This window comes from Lithobates pipiens, unplaced genomic scaffold, assembly GCF_037356315.1.
Source record: "Lithobates pipiens isolate NorthernLeopardFrog02 unplaced genomic scaffold, aLitPip1_a1.2 Scaffold_1, whole genome shotgun sequence".
NCBI lineage: Eukaryota > Metazoa > Chordata > Amphibia > Anura > Ranidae > Lithobates > Lithobates pipiens.
Genome location: NW_027507685.1, coordinates 137607645 through 137629270, shown reverse-complemented (window position 1 = coordinate 137629270; position 21626 = coordinate 137607645). Strand labels below are relative to the sequence as shown.

The window sequence follows — 21626 nt, the reverse complement described above, 5'->3', positions numbered from 1 at the left end:
TCCCTTACCACTTTGGACAAACTTAGGAATAAATGGTTACACGACATCCCGGACTTCGACAATGACGATTGGGATGACTTTCCTTTTAGATCCCTGGTCTCCCTGAGAGACCGACTAGTACAATTCAATATGGTCCACCGTGCATATTTCACCCCACACAGGCTACACAAAATGAACACCGCCTCCCCCCTCAGCTGCTGGCGATGTGGGGAGATACTGGGTGACTTCACCCACATTTTCTGGACCTGCCCACCCATTGCCGAATACTGGATAGAGATACTAAAGGTCATTACACAGGTCACCACCATATCGATCCAACCCTCCATAGCAATTTGCATACTGGGCCTGATAGAGGAACTGATTCCCACTGTGGCTAACCGTAGTCTGGTCAGGCTGCTTCTCTTTTACGCCCACAAAGCCATAGCCCTTAGCTGGCGTAAGCCCACTCCTCCTCCTCTCTCTCTGTGGAAACGACTAGTCAACAACAGCCTGCCCCTATACAAAGACTGTTATGCTAATAGGGGTTGCCCCCAAAAATATGGTAAGGTCTGGTCCAAATGGCTGGCAGATCCCTCCATGGCTTCTGATTTGCCCCCTTCTTAAACCTGACCCTATGAATAAGAATTTGCGATGGTAAATGTGCTCTCTGTTTGGTGATATATAGTATATATGTGTATATATGTGTATATATATGTGTGTGTGTGTGTGTGTGTGTGTGTATATATATATATATATATATATATGGAAAAAACATCTGGCAATCACCCCCCCCCATTTTACTTACCTGAACCCCTTCATTCTGTTGGCGGGAAGCTCTTCCCTCTCTGCACGGGGTCCCGGGTCTTGATTGGATAGATTGATAGCAGCGTAGCCGTTGGCTCCCACTGCTATCAATCGAATCCAATGACACAGGCGCCGGGGCCGAGCCCTGCATTCGGCCTCTATGGACGCTGAATGCTGGACTCAAGAGCATGCCCGTAAGGTAACCCCCTGGACCCCAGAAGACCAGAATCAGGGCCACTGTGTGTAAAACAAGCTGCACAATGGAAGTAAGTATGATATGTTTGTTATTTAAAAAAAAAAAAAAAATGACCCTTATAATCACCAGAGTGGTTGAGATACCTCACGACTGAAATATTTTAGCTCCAATAAAAACGTATTAACCACTTGCCACCCGCCCTGTAGGCGGTGGCAAAGTGGTTGCATAATCCTGATCGGACGTCATATGACTTGATCAGGATTATGAGCCGCTGCCCCCGGGGGCGCGCATCGCGGCGATCGTTGTTGCGGGGTGTCAGTCTGACACCCGGCAACTACGATCTCGGTAAAGAGTCTCCGACGGAGACTCTTTACCACATGATCAGCCATGTCCAATCACGGCTGATCACAGTGTAATTAGGAAGAGCCGGTGATCGGCTTTTCCTCACTCGCGTCTGTCAGACGCGAGTAGAGGAGAGCCGATCGGCTGCTCCTCTGACGGGGGGGGTCTGTGCTGATCGATTATCAGCACAGCCCCCCCGAGGATGCCCACACTGGACCACCAGGGATACCCAGCAAAAGGTAATCCTCCCTAGACCACCAGGGATGCCAGTCAGTGCCACAATGGATGCCAATCAGTGCCCATAATGGATGCCAATCAGTGCCCACAATGGGCATCACTGATTGGCATGCATTATTGTTTGGCACTGATTGGCATCCATTAGTACAGTATAACAATACAATGCCGCCTATGAGTGCCCACCTGTGCCGCCTATCAGTGCCCACCTGTGCCGCCTATCAGTGCCCATCTGTGCCACCTATCAGTGCCCACACATGCCCATCTGTTCCGCCTATCCATGCCCATCTGTGCCGCCTATGCATGGCCATCTGTGCCGCCCATCCATGCCAATCCGTGCCAGCTATCAGTGCCAATTTGTGCCACCTATCAGTGCCCATCCGTGTCGCCCATCAGTGCCACCCATCAGTGCCCCCTGTCAGTGCCCCTATCAGTGCCACCTATCAGTGCCACCTATCAGTGTCTATCAATGCCACCTCATCAGTGCCACTTCATTGGTGCCACATCATTGGTGCCCATCAGTGCCGCCTTATCAGTGCCCATCAGTGTAGCCCCATCAGTGCCCATCAGTAAAGGAGAAAACTTACTTATTTACAAAGTTTTGAAACTGAAACAAAAAAAACATATTTTTTTTTTTTTTTATTGTATTTTTTTATTTGTAGCGCAAAAAATAAAAACCGTAGAGGTGATCAAATACCACCAAAAGAAAGCTCTATTTGTGGGAAAAAAATGATAAAAATGTCATTTGGGTACCGTGTAGCATGACCGCGCAATTGTCATTCAAAGTGCGACAGCCCTGAAAGCTCAAAATTGGTCTGGGCAGGAAGGTGTTTAAGTGCCTGGTATTGAAGTGGTTAAATTAGCGGCTCCTAAGGGAGATATCAGGAATTTATCAGCTCACAAGGTTTCTGGCTGGATGAACAGCGATCTCATATTTGCTGAACAGATATAATAAAACACTGTCAATGGTATATTTACAGAGACCAAAAGGGAGCAAATAAGAGGAAAGTATTGTAGGCGTTTCCATACACTCAGACTGGGCATTGCATACAGGGAAAGCCCCTATATGTGTCTCTGGATAGAAAAACATGAATCAGCTGAGTTCTGTGTACTTCACCAGTTGCCGAGATTCCCATCCTGTAGGGGGCGGAGCTTTGTGACGTCAGGATTCCGGGAACCTGAAACTACAACCATGGCGTTACTGGTGATGTGTGTGCTGCAAGGAGTGCTGGTGTGCGGGGTCATTGCCGGTAATGTGTCAGTGTTCTGTCCTATTGCTGAAACAGTACCTGTATGATGAGACATGCTGGGAGTTGTAGTTCTGCAGTGACAGCACAGTCCCTGTATGATGGGACATGCTGGGAGATGTAGTCCTGCAGTGACAGCGCAATCCCTGTATGATGGGACATGCTAGGAGATGTAGTCCTGCAGTGACAGCGCAGTCCCTGTATGATGGGACCTGCTGGGAGATGTAGTCCTGCAGTGACAGCGCAGTCCCTGTATGATGGGACCTGCTGGGAGATGTAGTCCTGCAGTGACAGCGCAGTCCCTGTATGATGGGACTTGCTGGGAGGTGTAGTCCTGCAGTGACAGCGCAGTCCCTGTATGATGGGACTTGCTGGGAGGTGTAGTCCTGCAGTGACAGCGCAGTCCCTGTGTGATGGGACGTGCTGGGAGATGTAGTCCTGCAGTGACCACGCAGTCCCTGTGTGATGGGACGTGCTGGGAGATGTAGTCCTGCAGTGACAGCGCAGTCCCTGTGTGATGGGACATGCTGGGAGATGTAGTCCTGCAGTGACAGCGCAGTCCCTGTGTGATGGGACATGCTGGGAGATGTAGTCCTGCAGTGACAGCGCAGTCCCTGTATGATGGGACATGCTGGGAGATGTAGTCCTGCAGTGACAGCGCAGTCCCTGTATGATGGGACATGCTGGGAGATGTAGTCCTGCAGTGACAGCGCAGTCCCTGTATGATGGGACATGCTGGGAGATGTAGTCCTGCAGCGACCGCAGAGTCTATGTATAATGGACATGCGTGGCTCACTGTACATTGACAGACAGGCAGATAAGTAGCTTTAATGCACAAGAGACCAAGCATGTCTTTTCTGCATTAAAAATCCTGCCTGTCTGCCAATCCTATTCTACTTCAATTAGCCTGAAGTTTCACTTTAAGTCAGGCGCTCCAAATCCTGCAGCTGCTGACTTTTAACAAAAGGACACTTACCTGTCCAGGGAAGCTGTCCTCACCCAGACCATTGCTGGTCCTTGGGTCCCTGGTTCCTTTATGTTTACTTTGGGATGCCAGCTGTTACTCCTTGCAGCTTCCCACTGTACATGTTGGAGCCGCGCTGTGCTTTGTGATTGGTCCTGCAGCCTGTGATGTGTTTCAGAAGGCTGAAGGACAAAGGGGGAGTGGGTGTCAACTTCCGCTCGGACCGATCTGACCAGAATTGGGAATGGGTACATGTCAAATCTTAAATGGGGGGGAGGAGACAGAAAAGCAGAATTTCCCCTTTTGGGTGAAGTTCCACTTTAATTAGAGTGGGTAGAATAACAGATCTACTTGTGGGATCAGGACCTTACAGGGGATCTCAGGTAAAACAACAAACTACTGGGGTAATGGTACAGAGTTGACAGTTAATGTGTCCCTAATTTTGCTTAATGGAATAATAAACACTAAAACGAAAAATTTATCGCGGCTTTTCAGTTCTTAGATGTGGAATTGGTTTTCTTTTTTTCGTTCCCCCCCCCCCCCCTTTATTTTCACCTGGTGATCTGGCCAGTAACACTTCCTGCCTTAGGGTGTCTCCACTCTGGATGGAGGAGCACCGGAGTCACTTATAGCCAGCGGCATCATCAGTCTGGGGAGAGGGTAGTGTTAAATGTACTATCAGTTACTGGCAGAATCACCAGATAAAAATAAAACCAATGCAGTCACCACATCTAAGAATTGGTCATTTGCAAAATAATACAATTTTGCTTTTGATTTGAATACCACCGACTGCTTTACCAGTCAATTGCAGGAAACGTTATACTTTTGTGACATTTTTCTAATCTACCACTAGATGTCCTCAAAGCTTTGCCTATTAATATGTTGCTTATGTTCTGCCTAAAGTGGAGGGTATAGGTGACATATAAATAAATGAAATGTATGATTCAGTCTGTTATTAACACAGTGATGTTTGTTTGTCCCCATTGTAAAAGATAGTTCATTACCTATTACCTTTCCTGTAATAGACCAAGTTCTGCTATAAACATGATAATTACAGGAAGTCTCAATCTAAGCTGCTAAGCTAAGGCCTCATTTACACTGCAGCAAATAAACTGATGTTTATAGTCATTTAGAGGCAGTTGAGTTTACTGGTATTTTTTTGACAGCAGATAAATCGGTTTCAGGATGGTCGTTTTCTGGCATTCCAAATGCCAAATGAGTGTAAACTCGTGTATAAGCTGTAACTCGAGTTTATGCATTTTTGTGCTGTGCAACATCGCATGTGATCCGCACCAAACTGATTTGCAAATTGCATGTGATGTCTGTGCGATGCGAATTCAGCCATGCAGATTGTATTTTTGTTTGGTCCACACCAGAATTGGATCGCATGGTTGTAAACACCCATGTTATCCAATTCATGCCGGAATTGGCAGTTCGCACTGCAATATGCAAACCAATCTGGGGGTGTCATTAACTTTGTATTGACACTCATAGCAGTTTGCATAGGGCAGTGTGAACTGCCTGCAAGTTAGGTGCGATGCGGGAACCCCTCAGTGGGTTCGCAGAGTTTCCCGCATCTTGCCAATGTGTACCGAGCCTAAAGATTTTCACCAGAGAGAGGCAGGCAGGCAGAGAGACTGGCAGAGAGAGAGAGAGACTGGCAGAGAGAGAGAGAGACTGGCAGAGAGAGAGAGAGAATGTTCTAGCAAACCATATATATAAGATATTCGAAAATGCGACACTGGCCCCATGTTGCTAGATGTAGCTGATTTTGCAGCTTTTCGGCATTATTTTTTTTATCAAATTTATAGATGTTTTTGCTAACCCGGGACCAGGGTCGGATCCTACTTGCGTCCGGACGTTATTTATGTTTTATGTTGTTTGTTAACACGAGTTGTTTGTGTATTTATGTCCCACCCCAGGCTAGTGTTTGCCAGGATTGGAGAGCATTTTCGAATATCTTAGATACCTATATATATTTATTTATTTTATATAGGGTGTCTTAAGGGAGTCCTTTCACATATTTTGTTTTACTTGGTTTAGTGACTTATCTAGGTTAAAAATTCTTACTAATGTTAGATGACAAATACATTTGTATATAATACATTTTTGTAATAACTATACATTTATGGTCATTGTTCCTCGGGGATCCTCACTTTTTTCTGGGGGTTCTCATCTATTGGAACCCACATTATTTTCTTTGTTGATGAAACCAACAGCTACACATACCTCGGCCTAGAAATTAACAAATCAGTAACATTTCAAGCCAGCCATAGAGGCACTAAAAGACAAGGCATTTAGAGCCTTCTATGCCATCAGGAGACAGCTGTACCACCTAAAACCACCAATGAGAGTCTGGCTCAGAATATTTCATAGTGTCATCACCCCAATGCTTCTTTATTGGAGTGAAGTTTGGGGTCCTGTCACCTACCCAGACCAATCCAAATGGAACCCCGACCCAACAGAAATATTCCATCTGGAATTCTGCAAACCTCTCCTCCAAGTCCATAGGAGCACCTCCAACAGTGTCTGAGTTGGGCAGATTTCCTCTACTTCTTGCAGTACAGAAGAGGGCGCTATCATACTGGGACCACCTACAAAACAGCGGTCCCAACTCATACCACCATAAAGGCTTACTGAACAGTAAGGACCAGTCCAAGCTGTGTGGCCTGCAACAACTCATCAACACCTTGTTTATTCCAAACTCTCAACAATGCGGCCTGACAAAATCTCAAATAAAAAACATAATGAATGATTCCAAAGAAAAATATGATGGAGAAATGAAATGCCAAGCTCCAAAAAAACAAACTGTTTACCAGTTACTGCAGAGAGACTACAAACTGGCCCCATACCTGGAGGTGCTACAAGACCCCAAAGACAGACAGACCCTGAGCCTGGACAGACTGAGCGCCCACAGCCTGGAAATCGAATTAGGACGGCACAGACAGACATACAAGCCCAGGGAGAGTAGACTGTGCCAGAATTGTGACCAGGGGGTCCTGGAGGATGAGGACCACTTCCTGCTACTTTGCCCAAAGTACTCATCAGTGAGGGACACTCGCTTCCAGTGACTCTCCACTCTTATCCTGGACTTCAATTTTATAGAAGAGAAGAGGAAACTCCAATTTCTACTGGGAGAAGATAGCTGCCCAATATGTGACATGAAAAACTGAGGACTTAAAAATCCTTTAAACTGACTTATGTCCATTCCCCTTTATATTACCCATTACCCTTCCCCCTTTTTTTCTTATACAAGCTCAACTGCTTTGGCAATGCTAACATGTATTTGGTCCTGCCAATAAAGCTTATTAGAGAGACACAGAGACACAGAGAGAGAGAGACACAGAGAGAGAGAGACACAGAGAGAGAGAGACACAGAGACACAGAGACACAGAGAGAGAGAGACACAGAGACACAGAGACACAGAGAGAGAGAGAGAGAGAAACGGATAGACAGAGAAAGAGGGAGAGACAGACACACAGAGCGAGAGACACGGACAGAGACAGACAGACTAGATGAGGGTGCGCTACCCTGCGCACCAAAATGGCACTTGTCTAAAACTTTTAGGGCTCTTTGCTCAGCAGGGGATCGATCTGTTGATCCCACTGAGCAGGTGGATGACAGGTCCATCTCTGCTCACTGTGCTGAGACAGACGTGCCAGACTCCGCCTGTCCGTTTTCATCCGATCCAATAGGCCATGATGGATGGAAAATATGGTCTCCATCTGTCTAGATTTCACGGACAGGATCGGATAGCAGCGAGTATCAGCGGACATGTCACTGCTGATATCTGCCGCTCAATAGGGGTGAATGGAGTGCAAAACTGACAGGCGGACCTGATCGGAAAGCCCATGTGAAAGGGGCCTTATTATAAATCGTAAAAAGGTATGTAAATGAATATAGAAGATAGACATCACCTTATGAGCATCTCTCTCAGATATGTAATACGTGTACACTCATCCATGTGGACACAGATAACCACTGATGGACAAGCCCCATATATCACCATATCCAGGGCCATCTTTAATATTGATTGGACCCTGGGCAAACATATATTCTTGGTCCCTCCTGAATCCACTTATCAACCATTTGGGGGCAGTGCAGGGCTCAAGAGGCAGCTGTTTTGGGCCCCACAACAATGACATGGCCCGGGCAGCTTCCCCTTTTGCCCTGTGTTAAAGATGGCCCTGACCATATCCACATTTAGCTAAGACTGCTTTGGTGGCACAAGGCATATCACACCCCACAATGATGAAAGGAGGGGGGGGGGGGGAGCATGTCAGGACAAGAAAAAGATCACGTGAACCTAAATAATAAAGTAAGAAGGTGCTCCCAAAATAAAAATCGTCCAAACCTAACATGTTTCACTCTTCAAATAAAAGTGAAATTACAGAATAGAAAACCTTGCACAACTCCATTTACTTACACTTTGATAAAAACCCTGTGCAAACAACTTCTGTTTAGTGTAATAGTGACTGTCAGTATGCAATGTTTAAACAGCCTGATCATTAGATGAACATGTGACTATTTATTCAGCCTGTGTGATTGATGCACTCTTGGTACTTGGTACTATATTAGAGAAGTGTCCAGGGTTTCTATCAGCAGAGGAAAATACATTTGTTTATTCATTTAAAGATTGGAAGAGCACTGTGACCAAGGTGAGGCTTGGGAAATATTTGGTATATTAGATGATGACATGGAAAATCTGGCCCTGCCTCTGAGGAGCATGGGGTTGAGGGGTCCTTTGAATATAGACAAAAGAACCTTAAGACGTGCAACTGTCATCTCATGTCTATGGGAGGCATTACGTTTCAAAAGTGAAAGTTGCAACTTTGGAAAGTACATCAGCCCATATATAGAGATCACATAGCTCTGCCTTGCATCCATGTGGTAATCCTTAGAGATATTTAGCTCTGTTTGATCACTGTGATTTGCAAAATGGAATAGTGTTTTACTGCTGCCCTGACCATTATACTGTATATGCTTCTTATCATTATAGAAAGTCAACTGCCAACCAACTGGACTGATTGGATTGCCATCCCTGTATTCTTTGTATTATTGTGCATCATATACTTGTGCTATGTAAGTAGTTTGTTTTATGCCAACTGTTTTAACACCATTATTCTTCTTGGCTGTGAGTATTTGGCTGTGGATAGGTTATGGTCTTGTTATGGATTATATAGCTGCAGTCTAGTTTTCCACTGTACACGATGCCGGGGATGAGTCCTGGATGGGAGATATGTGTCCCCACTATCATGTACCTGGTGGAGACTGGAATGTGATAGAGGCCTCCCTTGCTCCTCCAGCCTACACTCCTGAAGGTGGGAACAGAAAGTGTAAAGGCAAGGAGTGGCACAAGTGCCGGGTAGCTTGCTGGTGATGTCCCCTCTGAAGGTGGGTAGAGCTGGCAGTCATGGTCCTTGGAGTAGGAATTAGAAGCAGCTGGGCACCAGAGTGTGGACAGGAGCGAAACCAGAAGAAGAGCAGTAGTCAGCAACAACTGGGCAGCAGGGTACCGAATCAGCAGGCAAAAGCAAGTCCAGAGGGCAGGCCAAGGTCGGGTAACAGCCAGGCAATGTGGTACCAAGTCAGCAGGCAGATCAAGTCCAATAAGCAGGCCAAAGTCAGGATACCAGGTAACAGAGTAAAGGAGCAAGCAGAGGGGAAGTCCAAAGGTGAGCCGGGTCATACACGAACAAACAGGAGCAACGGATCAGGACTTGGTGGGTCAGGAAGGAGCTGAAGATCATCCAGCACTTGTTTGCAGTGACAGTGTAGTTTAAATAGGCCACTGGGCGCCAAGGGCTAATTGTTGCGTGCGCACATGCACACTCGTTCGCGCACGTGCACATATTCATGCACAATGAACTGGCATTGCCGGAACTATGTTGGTCCTTTTGCTTATGAATATTAGCATGTGTGCAATGTGTGCGAGCATGAGCAGGTATCCGCACTGGCCTTTTAGTGATGGAGGTCCGGTTTACCTTACACCCACTGTTTGGGTTATGGTTCCTTTTAAGGGGAATCATTTGAGTACAGTTGGAGTACTCAGGGGCTCTCTCCCATGAAGGGTGAAAGATTCCGTCTATTAAGATAAACAGATTTACAGTTTTCCACAATTGTTAGGTCCTTATATGGGATTTGAAATTCAGATACTCGGAGAGAGACTATGGGTGGGAAAGAGACTCTAAATTCTTGACCCCATATAGTGACCTAAAGTGGTTGAAAACCCTCACATATGCCCAGTGACAGAGCTAACATCAAGTAATACACAGGGAGGACCCAAATCCTTCTACATAATTTGTACATGTTTATCTGCTGCCACCTGTCCTCTACAACCACTAAAGGTCCAGAATTTACAGAGGATCTCTCAGCTCTGAAAAGTAGGGGGCAAGGATCTGAAGTCTCAAAGTGCAGATCTCAGTGAGGACAGCTCTGGGTCCTGACTGGAGGGAAGAGAACCCCCCCCCCCCCCCCCCCAGGCCTGTACTGGCCATCGGGACTACCGGGAGATTCCCGGTGGGCCGATTGGCTCAGTGGGCCGCTGGGCCGGTTGTCAGTTTGAGTTATATTGTGCTTTTTATATTTAACGCCGGCGGCGGCCGCGGCTGCTGCTCCGCTACAGTAACTGGGCCGGCACACAAGTACCCCCTGGTGACGCTGCCACTCACTCCCCTTACATTACTGGCAGCCTCCTTGTCCCAGCGCCGTGATGTCACACGCGGCCGGAGGGCGGAGGCGGCCCGGGGATATGGGAGGAGCCCGAGCTTAGCCGCCTGGCCTGGGAGTGAAGAGAAAGCGCCGCCGAGGAGGAACGAGGAACCAGAACGAGAACATTGCTCCACAGCTCCAGGACTCCACTCCACTCCAGACAGCAGCACAGACAGGGTCAGGGTCAGGGTCCAGGGACAAAGAAATCCGTCACCACTGTCATCAAGTAAGCACTAAATAATATAATCAACTGCAGGCTACATGGCATGTCTGTGATATCTGTAATATGCAGCAGGGTGGGGGGAGGGGGTAGGGGTAAATGTACTGCCACTGTCCATGGTAATTGATTAACCACTTACAGACCGGACCATTTTGCTGGTCAAAGACCAGACCCCTTTTTGCGATTCGGCACTGCGTCGCTTTAACTGACAATTGCGCGGCCGTGCAACGTGGCTCCCAAACAAAATTGATGTCCTTTTTTTCCCACAAATAGAGCTTTCTTTTGGTGGTAATTGATCACCTCTGCGGTTTTTATTTTTTGCGCTATAAACAAAAATAGAGCGACAATTTTGAAAAAAACACATTATTTTTTACTTTTTGTTATAATAAATATCCCCCAAAAATATATAAAAAAACATTTTTTCCCTCAGTTTAGGCCGATACGTAATCTTCTACATATTTTTGGTAAAAAAAATCGCAATAAGCGATTATTGATTGGTTTGCGCAAAAGTTATAGCGTTTACAAAATAGGGATAGTTTTATGGCATTTTTATTAATAATTTTTTATTATTTATTTTTTTACTAGTAATGGCGGTGATCAGTGATTTATTTTTTTTTTTTTTTTTTTTTTTTTTTTTTTTTATTGTGACTGCGACATTGTGGCGGACACATCAGACATTTTTGACACATTTTTGGGATCATTGTCATTTCTACAAATGCAGTGATTCCTGTGTAAATGACACTGGCAGTGAAGGGGTTAACCAGTGGGTGGCAGTGTAGGGGTTAAGTATTCCTAGGGGTGTGTTGCTAACTGTGGGGGGGTTGGGCTTTCATTTAGGCTGCTTTCACACTGGGGCGGGAGCAGCGTCGGCGGTAAAGCGCCGCTATTTTTAGCGGCGCTTTACCGTCGTTTTAGCGGCGGTGTGCGGGCGCTAGCGGGGTGGTTTTAACCCCCGCTAGCGGCCGAAAAGGGGTTAAACCCGCCCGCAAAGCGCCGCTGCAGCGGCGCTTTGCCGGCGGTATTGCCGCGGTGTCCCATTGATTTCAATGGGTAGTAGCGGTATAGGAGCGGTGAATACACCGCTCCTTCACCGCTGCAAAGATGCGGCTAGCAGGACTTTTTTCACCGTCCTGCCAGCGCATCGCTCCAGTGTGAAAGCCCTCCGGCTTTCACACTGGAGTTAAAGGGGCCGGTTTTTTTCAGGCGTTACACAGGCGCTATTTTTAGCGCTGTAACGCCTGAATACCGCCCCAGTGTGAAAGCAGCCTTAGTGAACACTGATCTCTGCTCCAATCACATGGAGCAGAGATCAGCGTCACTAGTTGCTAGGCAGAATGGAGAAGTGCTGTTTACACGGCATTTCCTCCATTCAGCCGTCCCGTGAGATGATCGCGGGTATGCCTGCGACGATCGAGTCCGCGGGACCCGCGACCGGATTCACGGGGGTCCTGACCAGCACGAGAGCACGCTACCGGCGGCGCGCTTGCGATGGCAGGGCGGCATTGAAGATTGGATGTACCTGTACGCCAATATGCCTGCCCATGCCATTCTGCCGACGTACATCGGCGTGCGCTGGTCGGGAACCAGTTAATAATTTATTTTTTTGCACAATTGCGTATAGTTTATATACTGTTTTTGTGTGTGTTTGCAAAATTAAAGTGGGCCGGTCTGGATGAAGTCCAGGGCCAAATTTTTGTCCCAGTCCAGACCTGCCCCCCCCCCCCCCCCCCCCTTCACGCAGTACAGGGGAAACATGCAAAGCTGAGGATATCGGCCACAGGCTGTGTGCTGTAGCTCTCTTCCCCCATCACTATTTTATCTATTGGTGTCGGAAAACCTTTCAGAACCGACTTATGCTGATAGCTTTCGATAGAGGCAAGAACGCACTATAGAAGGATGTGCTTCATTCATATTTTATGTCTGAGGTTTATGACCACTTTCAAGTATAAATAAAGGCAGAACCTTTTTATGTTTTGGATATGAGTTGGATTTAAACCCTTGTCAGGTTTTCCTTGCTACATTTATCCTCATTTGGGAGATTCGCCTTCTCTATTTGTTGGGTTTTTACCACTTTTTTGTGACTGTAAAAGAAAATGCTACATTTTGGGTTGTTTCCACAAAAGAAATAGAGGGGAAAGCTTCCACTGGGGACACTAGTTATGGTGACCTTGGTGACAACCAGTGATTTCCTCACTTTGGAGGGATTCCTCTCACATATTGTTTTGCTATAGGACAGGAAGTGAAAAGAAATAGAGGGGAAATGCTTCAATAGGGATACTAGTCCTGGTGATCCTCAAGGAATTCCCTTTATTTGCAGCGATTTCTTCCTACTTCCTGTTTAGCTATGAGAAGGACTGAAGGTAAATCTCCCAAATGGGGAAAAAAACAATCTGCGAGAATGGGAGAAAAAAGAAAAACTGACCGGGGTTTATAACCCTCCCTTATTCTGTTCAAAGTGAAAAAAATCCTTAATTACACTTTAACAATCTTTTCCCTTTATAATCGGAATCCTTCACCCGTCATGGGTGAGAATCCAGGACCTAGTAAAGAAAAGCCATGGAGTCCATGTGTTTAAAAAAAACTTCTGTTTTATCATTTTCCAATAACAACAAACATTCAAGATCACAAATGGCATCTAATTCCAACACCCAATCCATGCAATAGACTTCCAAAGTTAATGAATTACAGATTTTGCTGTTGAAAGGAAGTGCCTAAAGATATCCTTTTTAGTTGAGATAGAGAATACTACTACTTTAGGTGTTAACCCGTGGAACAAATTAATCATCCTTACTTAAAAAAATTTTAATAGGAGGACATTCCCACCTAATATGAGTCATATGCTACCTACACATGCCCGGACTTTCCGGCAGACTAGGTCTGAGCCCACGTACACACGGTCGGAGATTTTTCCAACCAAATCCGTCGGATTTTGTCTGACGGATTGTGTCCGAAACTGTTGCATACACATGGTCGGGCCAAGTTGGCGAAAAATCCGATCTTTCAGAACGTGATGACGTAATTTCGTTACGATGGGACTACATTCAGGCTAGTAGCCAATAGCTTTCATGTAGGAATTTGATCTGAGCATGCGTGGCACTTGGTCCGATGAAAATGCTGTACACATGATCGGATTAGGTCCGTCCGGCCCAGTTGGTCAGGAAATCTTTCCAACATGTTGGAAATTTGGATCGGACGGAGATTCGGACGGAATCAGTCCGATGCATACCACACACAGTCGGATTATCTGACGACGCGGTCCGATAAGACTCATTCCGACAGATTCTCCGACCGTGTGTACAAGGGCTGATGGTCTTCCTGACGGACATTCGGCGGAGTTCTGACGGACCTTCTGAACGAATGGGCTTGGCAACACACAAACGGACTACGTCCGTTCGAAAGTCCAATTTTTTTGAACGTGATGATGTTAGACGGGACTAAAAAAGGAAGTTCAATAACCAGCAGCCAATAGCTTCCCTTGCGTTGTATTTGGTCTGTCAGACCAGCATACAGATAAACGGTTTTCCCGATAGGAATTGAGTCCGTCGGACAGATTTGAAACATGTTCTATTTCTAGGTCCATCTGATATTCTATGTGAAAAAAACGATCGGATTAGCCCACACACGATCGGATTGTCCGTTGGACTGATTCCGTCGGACCTAGTCTGTCGGAAAGTCTGGTCATGTGTACGTGGCAATAGTCTCCTTGACTATGGCAACACCAACAGGTATCTGGTACAGTGGTACAGATACTATTCAGAGTTTCTGGACAAATTTCATACTGATCTGGTAATCAACTTAAGTCTTCTCTTGTGCTTTGTTGGCTAGGGACAATCTGCTATATAGGGTGAAACATATATTCTATTCTTCTGGGGTAATGTTAATAGTAAGTTCTTTTTCCCAGGTAGCGCTATGTAATGAAAAAGAAGTGTGAGACTGAGACTGTAAGGCCGCGTACACACGCGGGGACTGTTCGCTGAAACTGTCCGCTGAAACCAAGTTTCAGCGGACAGTCCGCTCGTGTGTGGGCTTTCAGCGGACAGTTTCAGCGAACAGTCCGCTGAACAAGGTTTTTCGGAAATTCCGAAAAACTGTCCGCTGAAACCTTGTTTCAGCGGACAGTCCCCGCGTGTGTAGGCTTGTTCGTCAAACAAAGTTGCGCGCATGCTCAGAAAGGATTTTCACGCCGAAAGTTATAATGCAGTGTATAGGACGTCGTATTTTTCGTCCCGTCGTACGTGCCGTTCACGTCATCGCGCACGGTTTCAGCAAACTGTTCGTCCGTCGTGTGTGGCCATGTCCGTCCATGCTAATTTTGAGCGGACTGTTTGCCGAAACTGTTTGACGGACAAAGTTGGGCGAACAGTCCCCGCGTGTGTACGCGGCCTTAGATTGAATAAGTAACAGATATTACATAAGTAGGTAGAGAATCTTGAAGAAAAAGGGTCCCTAGTGGAGTAGGTTTTGTTTGAATCTGTTTGGAATAGATTGTAGAAATGAGTAAAGCTGATGTTTCTGGAACCAATGGCCCACAGCCCTGGGGCCAATGGACCTGCTCCTATAGAGATAGGGCTAGGTTCATTTTGTATCACAGTGGGAAATGCCAGATTATAAAAAAAATAAAATAAAAGGTATCATAGGGCCTAAATATTGAGAGATCTGAAATCTATGGATACCCTGGTCCTAGTTAGCAAGAGTTTGTTTCGTTAGATCTGGGAATGCTTTAAGAGCATTCCTAAGTGTAGCCATGGTGTTAGCACTACTGACAAACAATCTGTCAAATCACCCCTTTGCCAGACTTCATGCATCCTTTCCAGAGACAATGAACAGTCTTTTGCGACCTTTGTTTTTGTAGTTGGATTGGGATATGGGATGTCAATAGAATTAATCATTGCCATTATATTTACATATTTAAGTATACTTTTGATCATAGGTGGAGCCTAAAGAATGTGCACACTTGACTAAGTAGAAATCTTCTCCTGCAGCTCCCTGCAGACTGTTACTCCCTCTGCATCTCCATGCAGACCGCTGTTCCTAAGAGTTTCCTACCCGTCACCGTGTGAGGGACAGAAACATCACTTTTAACCGTGTAAAAGTAATGGTCTTAGTTCTCTTCACCACTTGCCCAAACTTGCTTCCTCTTGCACAACTTGTAATTACGTTTAAGATATAACACATCCTCTTCTAATGGTATGAAGAACTCGCTCTGAATAAGACCCTCTACTGGCTCTGGTGACTCGCTGCTACTAGGCCTGAGGCCTGCAGAACCTCTCCCCGGAGGCCTAGTAGGTTAAAGTCTATTCTCTAGGAAATGGACTACTGCTCCCAGCCAGTCCAACTTGCAATCCACGTGCCAGCCGGCCACACTGATTTGACACAACTCCCCACAGTCTCCTCTCTGATCCAGGACTCTTCACCATCCACCGTGTGTATGATAAAGACACTGCTGTAGCAGAATCCCTGGCACCTCCAGCCATCCACTGTGGTAACACTCATCGACCTTCCAGCCCTGAGTCCTTGATGAGGAACTTGTCTGGACCATGCATTCCAACAGCTTCTCCTGCCCCTCTGCTCCAGGCATTCCCTGCCACCAACCGTGTGGTGACAGAGACATTGCCAATGACCATGTAGAGGCAATGTTCCCTCACAGTTCTCCCCGGGCCTTCCCCTGTGATCACTTCCCACCCCCCCCATACGGGGGTGTGCTCCTGCGGCTGTCTAGCACTCCATTCCTCACGTCACCCAGTAAACTACGCCTCCAAAGCAGCATGTGACCTCAGCATATATAGGAGGCCCGCCCCCTGTCAATGGCAGTTAGGGATTGGTCAGAGCAAAACAGACAGGCCTAGCTTACAGCATAGGCCTGCCTAAACTTGCCTGTGCTGAACAAACCTAGTAAAACAACTCTTACTAGCACCTACCTTCTGGTAGAAGGTGCTACATTAGGTTGGGGAAAACCCAAGTTAGAGCCCATAGATCCAATAATGGCATTACTCCTTCAAGTCAAACCCATAATTTCGTATGTAAACGATGATGAAACCAGTCTGCTAGTCATGTGGTTAATGACGAATATTATAATATCACATCTCTTAGTCTTAGCAAGTGTAAGGCCGCGTACACACGCGGGGACTGTTCGCCCAACTTTGTCCGTCAAACAGTTTCGGCAAACAGTCCGCTCAAAATTAGCATGGACGGACATGGCCACACACGACAGACGAACAGTTTGCTGAAACCGTGCGCGATGACGTGAACGGCACGTACGACGGGACGAAAAATACGACGTCCTATACACTGCATTATAACTTTCGGCGTGAAAATCCTTTCTGAGCATGCGCGGAACTTTGTTTGACGAACAAGCCTACACACGAGCGGACTGTTCGCTGAAACAAGGTTTCAGCGGACAGTTTTTCGGAAATTCCGAAAAACCTTGTCCGTCAAACTGTCCGCTGAAACTGTCCGCTGAAAGCCCACACACGAGCGGACTGTCCGCCCAAACACTGTTCAGCGGACAAAGTTGGGCGAACAGTCCGCCCGTGTGTACGCGGCCTAAGTGTTTTGAAGCGTATTCAGGGACGATGATTATTCCAGAATTCAAATTTCTCTTTTCTATGAGTGTTACATGGAATCCATTCTCTGGATCGTGAAAAATGAACTCATCACTTGATTTTGTTTTTATTGTTGTAGAGTGATCTGTGTTGTCAGTTGCTGACCTCTCTGAGTGTTCCATCCTGGTTGCATCGGTTAGTAAAGTCAGCAAGTTATCGAATGAGTCACAACAATGAAAGCCACACAGAGGACCACGCATGTGACCAAATGCTTTAAGTACGTGTCTGTCTTTTTAAATTATTTATTTTAACGTCCCAATTTAAAACCAAGAAATGCAAAGTTGTTTATAAAATAAATAATCTGTGACTCAGAAGGAAGATTAGGCAGTACTTTGTATAGGAAAAGCACTGCTGGTAATACAGTATTGCATGCTGACAGCTTTCAGCCTATCCCTTTAAAAGACTCGATCCCTTATAGACCGTATCTTCAGTTGCAAAGGAACTGTTCCAATAGTGGTTTGTTTAGGTTAGAGAAAGGTAAACTCCGGGACAGATTACTAGCCCGGGGATATAGTCGTTCATGTCTACGGAGGGCTTATAATAAAACGATTGGTCAGTCACGTCAAAAACTCTCTTTTCAATCGAAGTCTAAAAATGAACTCTAATTTTGACCCCATGAGGATCATTCTGCATTATTCAAGTCAACATACAGAAATGAGAGAAATCATTAAAAAACATTGGTCTATTCTTGTAGACAACCGGAGAATACAGCAATTTATATCAACTAATCCTTTGATTACTTATAAATGTGCTTCTTCAATTAAAGACAAACTGCTTCAGAGCGAATATAAGGTTAAATCCATTTAAAAAAACCTTGTCCTTCTATATATGGTTCCTTCATGTTGACACATGCTCACAATGTTACCTTATCAAGAGAGACAAGTCTTTCCTACTTCCCAATGGTGAAATGTTTAACCCCAAGCACTTTGCCAATTGCCAAACATCTGGGGTCGTCTGTTTGATGTCCTGTGAATGTGAGGCATATTATACAGGCAAGACAAAACAACAATTTTTTGCCATTGAATCTCTCAACATATATACAGTATGGAAATTGGAAATAGACATCTACCAGTGGGTAGACATTTAGTCTTATACCATCATTATCAAATGCCAAAAGTCACCTTTGCTGCCCTCTACAGAATACATATTTCTGATCGAGGTGGAGATTGGAACAAAGTGTTGCTTCAACGTGAGCAACGCTGGATTTTTAAATTACAGGCCACCACCTTTCCTGGCCTAAATTAATCTATAACTTTTGCCCCTTTCCTAAAAGGATTTGTGTCTATCAAAACAAATTAAATAGGAAAATGTTTTCTTTTGAAATACTTTAATTATTATTTCATGGGAAAATAGAAAACTCAGCCCGGCCTTGGATACGCCTAAAATAAATAAATGTAAAATATATTCTAAATGCAGTATTAAAGTATTAAACAATATATTTTTCTCAGTATGTATCGTGTAATTTTGTACTCTTTATAAATATGAAATACTATATAATGTTTTTTTACAATTATGCTTTTTCTTTCTTTTTTGCAGTCATTTTGAGCATCCCAATTCAGTGTCCTCCTCGCATCCATTAGTGGTATCCTGCCACTCTTTCAATTTCTGGCACGAGAAGGGAGAGGCTTATGCCTTCTCCCATTTATTTTCTCCCCATAGGTGCAAAATCCATCAGCGCCACCAGAGGAATTATTGCCGTGCCGGTGGCGTGCCGCGATCATGGCTGGACATCATTCGGCGTCACGAGCATGCGCCTTTGTGGCGGCGCGTGAGCGTGATGTCATATGTTTGGAACGGAAGTGACGGAGGTTTCCGGAGCACGTCTTCCGGAACGCCGAGGAGACCATGAGGTGAGCGCCATGATGGCGGTCAGGACCTACAGGAGGTGTTTGGAGGAAGTGGGAGGGAGACAGGCACCTGTACACTATTAAATCATTAAGGAAGTATATATACGCCAATAGCTCTTGTGGATCCTATAGTGATCCCAGCAAGCTGCTGATATAGACACATTGAAAACTCTTCTCACAAGTAGGTCCCAGGATAGGGAGTGTAATACTACTTTGGATCTCTTTTTAAAATCGTTATAGTCATTAATACTTTAACTTGAATTCACTAATATAGATACAGATCTTGGGAAGTCATTTATGCTCCTTTATCTGCATTGCTGATTCATCACATCAACTGTGTGTCATTTATGCGTGCTGCTCACATCGCCTAAGGTATTGTTAGCACTTATATCTCATTTTCATTAGTTTTCACTCATTTATACACAATAAAGCACATCTATCATCTTTTACTTATCCAATTTAATACATTTTTTTGTTTTTCATTTAATTTAATGCTTGATTATTGTAATTCAATCACCTTCACACATTTTGTCACATGGCACTATGGATTTATATTATTGCCATAAATAATAAGTAACAAATATATAATATAGTGATTTAAATATTTCGTTTTTAATTTTTTTCTTATCATTTATTGAAACCAATATAATAAATAATAAGTCTACTATAATATACTACAGGTGCCTGTTCGCTCCCCTCCCCATCTCCTTCTTACAGGGTCCAAACAAATGGTCTTTGTAAGTTCTTTGAGGGCAGGGTCCATGTCATAGGAGGTGGAGACGACACACCAACATCTTTGGGATTGCTGGAATGAGCTGTTTTTAAAATAAATCTCTGGCTGTAGGACATGCGTTTTTCTCTCTTCCATCGTCTTGACTGGTAAATATAATTTTTTTTGCCAGATTTAATACATGGAAAATTAATAAAATATTTACCAAAATGTAAAATATCCTCTTTTTTTCTGCATAGAATAAAATGCCCCTTTGGAGAAGACCACAAAGGGTCAAAACGCATAGGGGTGTCATGGTTATGCAGTGATCTTCCTCTGTTTGCTTACCTCCCCTCATGTGTTCTGACTAAGAGGCCAGCCACTTCCACATGGTGGTTTTTATAACCTCTCCTCTAAGCATGGCTCCACCCCAGGCCCTATCAAGGATCCCTATATTAACCTGTGCACTGCAAGCTAGCGGTGCTGATCAACCATTGTGTACCATTGTGTGTTTGGCTTCCTGTTTCCTGCTTGCTGTGTGCTCTACGTTTTGTCTCTGTTACCGACCTTGGCGTGTTCCCTACGATTCCTGTCTGCTTGCGACCTTGACCTTTTGCATGTCTCCAACCATCCCTGTCTGCCTGTGACCCTGAACCTTTGTTGTTCCTGTCTACTAATTGCCCTGACCTCTGCCGTATCCCCTTACTATCCTTGTCATTCCAGCCTGCTGCTTCCTTCTCCTGTAGTCTACTGTGAGCGTGAGCTGTGAGACCCTAGGGGTCGCGACCTGGAGCCAGACTGCAGCGAAGTCCATCCTCACCACTGGAGGCTCTGGCGAACACCCACTGGCTCTTAGACTCCGCACCCTGGGGAATCTATGCTCCAGCTCCCATTGGGATCTGTATTAATGATCCTGTAGACCTGTGTCCTGAATCTCCCTGGGTACAGTCCGCAGCAGTCAGTCCTAAGGTGCACTTCCGACTCCTACGGAGTGCATCTGTCACCTGGTCTCAGGTGACCTGACAAGGGGTTCTATGTGGAAGATTCTTTTTTGGCAATAAAATGCAATTTTACTAAAATTTCATATAAATGTATGTTCATCTTGATCGGTGGTTTTGTCATTTTCATGTGAATGCCAGAGCACAATTTTTAACAACTCTTATGTAACTGTCAAATTACTTTTTAATACAATAAAATATTTTTAATTTAAAATCTTGGAACAATTTTTTGGCTGCTAAAAAACCCCATGAGGGAACCTTTCCATTGTATAAAATGAATACTTTTTTTTATGTTGTGTAGTTTTTTTTTAATGCAACAAATAAAAAGAAAAAAAGTGTACATATGAATGCTAAAAAAAGGACAAAAAAAAAAAGGCTTAAAAATCTAAACTTGATTTGAGAAGAGACGTGAAAAGTTAAATAGGGTTGTCAAATGTTAACTAATGCTGGCCATACATTATACGAAAAAATCGTCCGGAATTCGGTCATTAGACTGTTCATTCATTTTTTCGGCCAGTTAATGGGCACAAAATCGATAATCTTTTGGACAAGTTTGGAAATTTTCTGCCGAACGAACGATAAATTGAAAGGTTAATGTGTTTCCCGTCCGACCTGTCTGCACTAGATATATGTAAAAAAAAAAATGAACTTAAAATGTATTTATGTCCGCTGAACGATTTATCGGACATTACATGATGGCACCATCGGTTGTGTTCGCGGCCGAACATTCGTTTTTAGAAATTTTGGTTTTGAGTGAAATTGGGTCGCCCGAT

The 21626-nt window shown here is 44.9% G+C and overlaps 1 long non-coding RNA gene across 1 annotated transcript; it reads left to right on the top strand.

The window, feature by feature from the left end:
- The first annotated feature begins 2667 nt into the window (after nt 1–2667).
- LOC143975244 (uncharacterized) lies at nt 2668–21067 on the top strand. The gene is made up of 4 exons (XR_013272344.1): nt 2668–2805; nt 8766–8848; nt 17379–17516; nt 18836–21067. It is a non-coding gene; the product is annotated as an uncharacterized LOC143975244 (long non-coding RNA).
- Nucleotides 21068–21626: the final 559 nt, after the last annotated feature.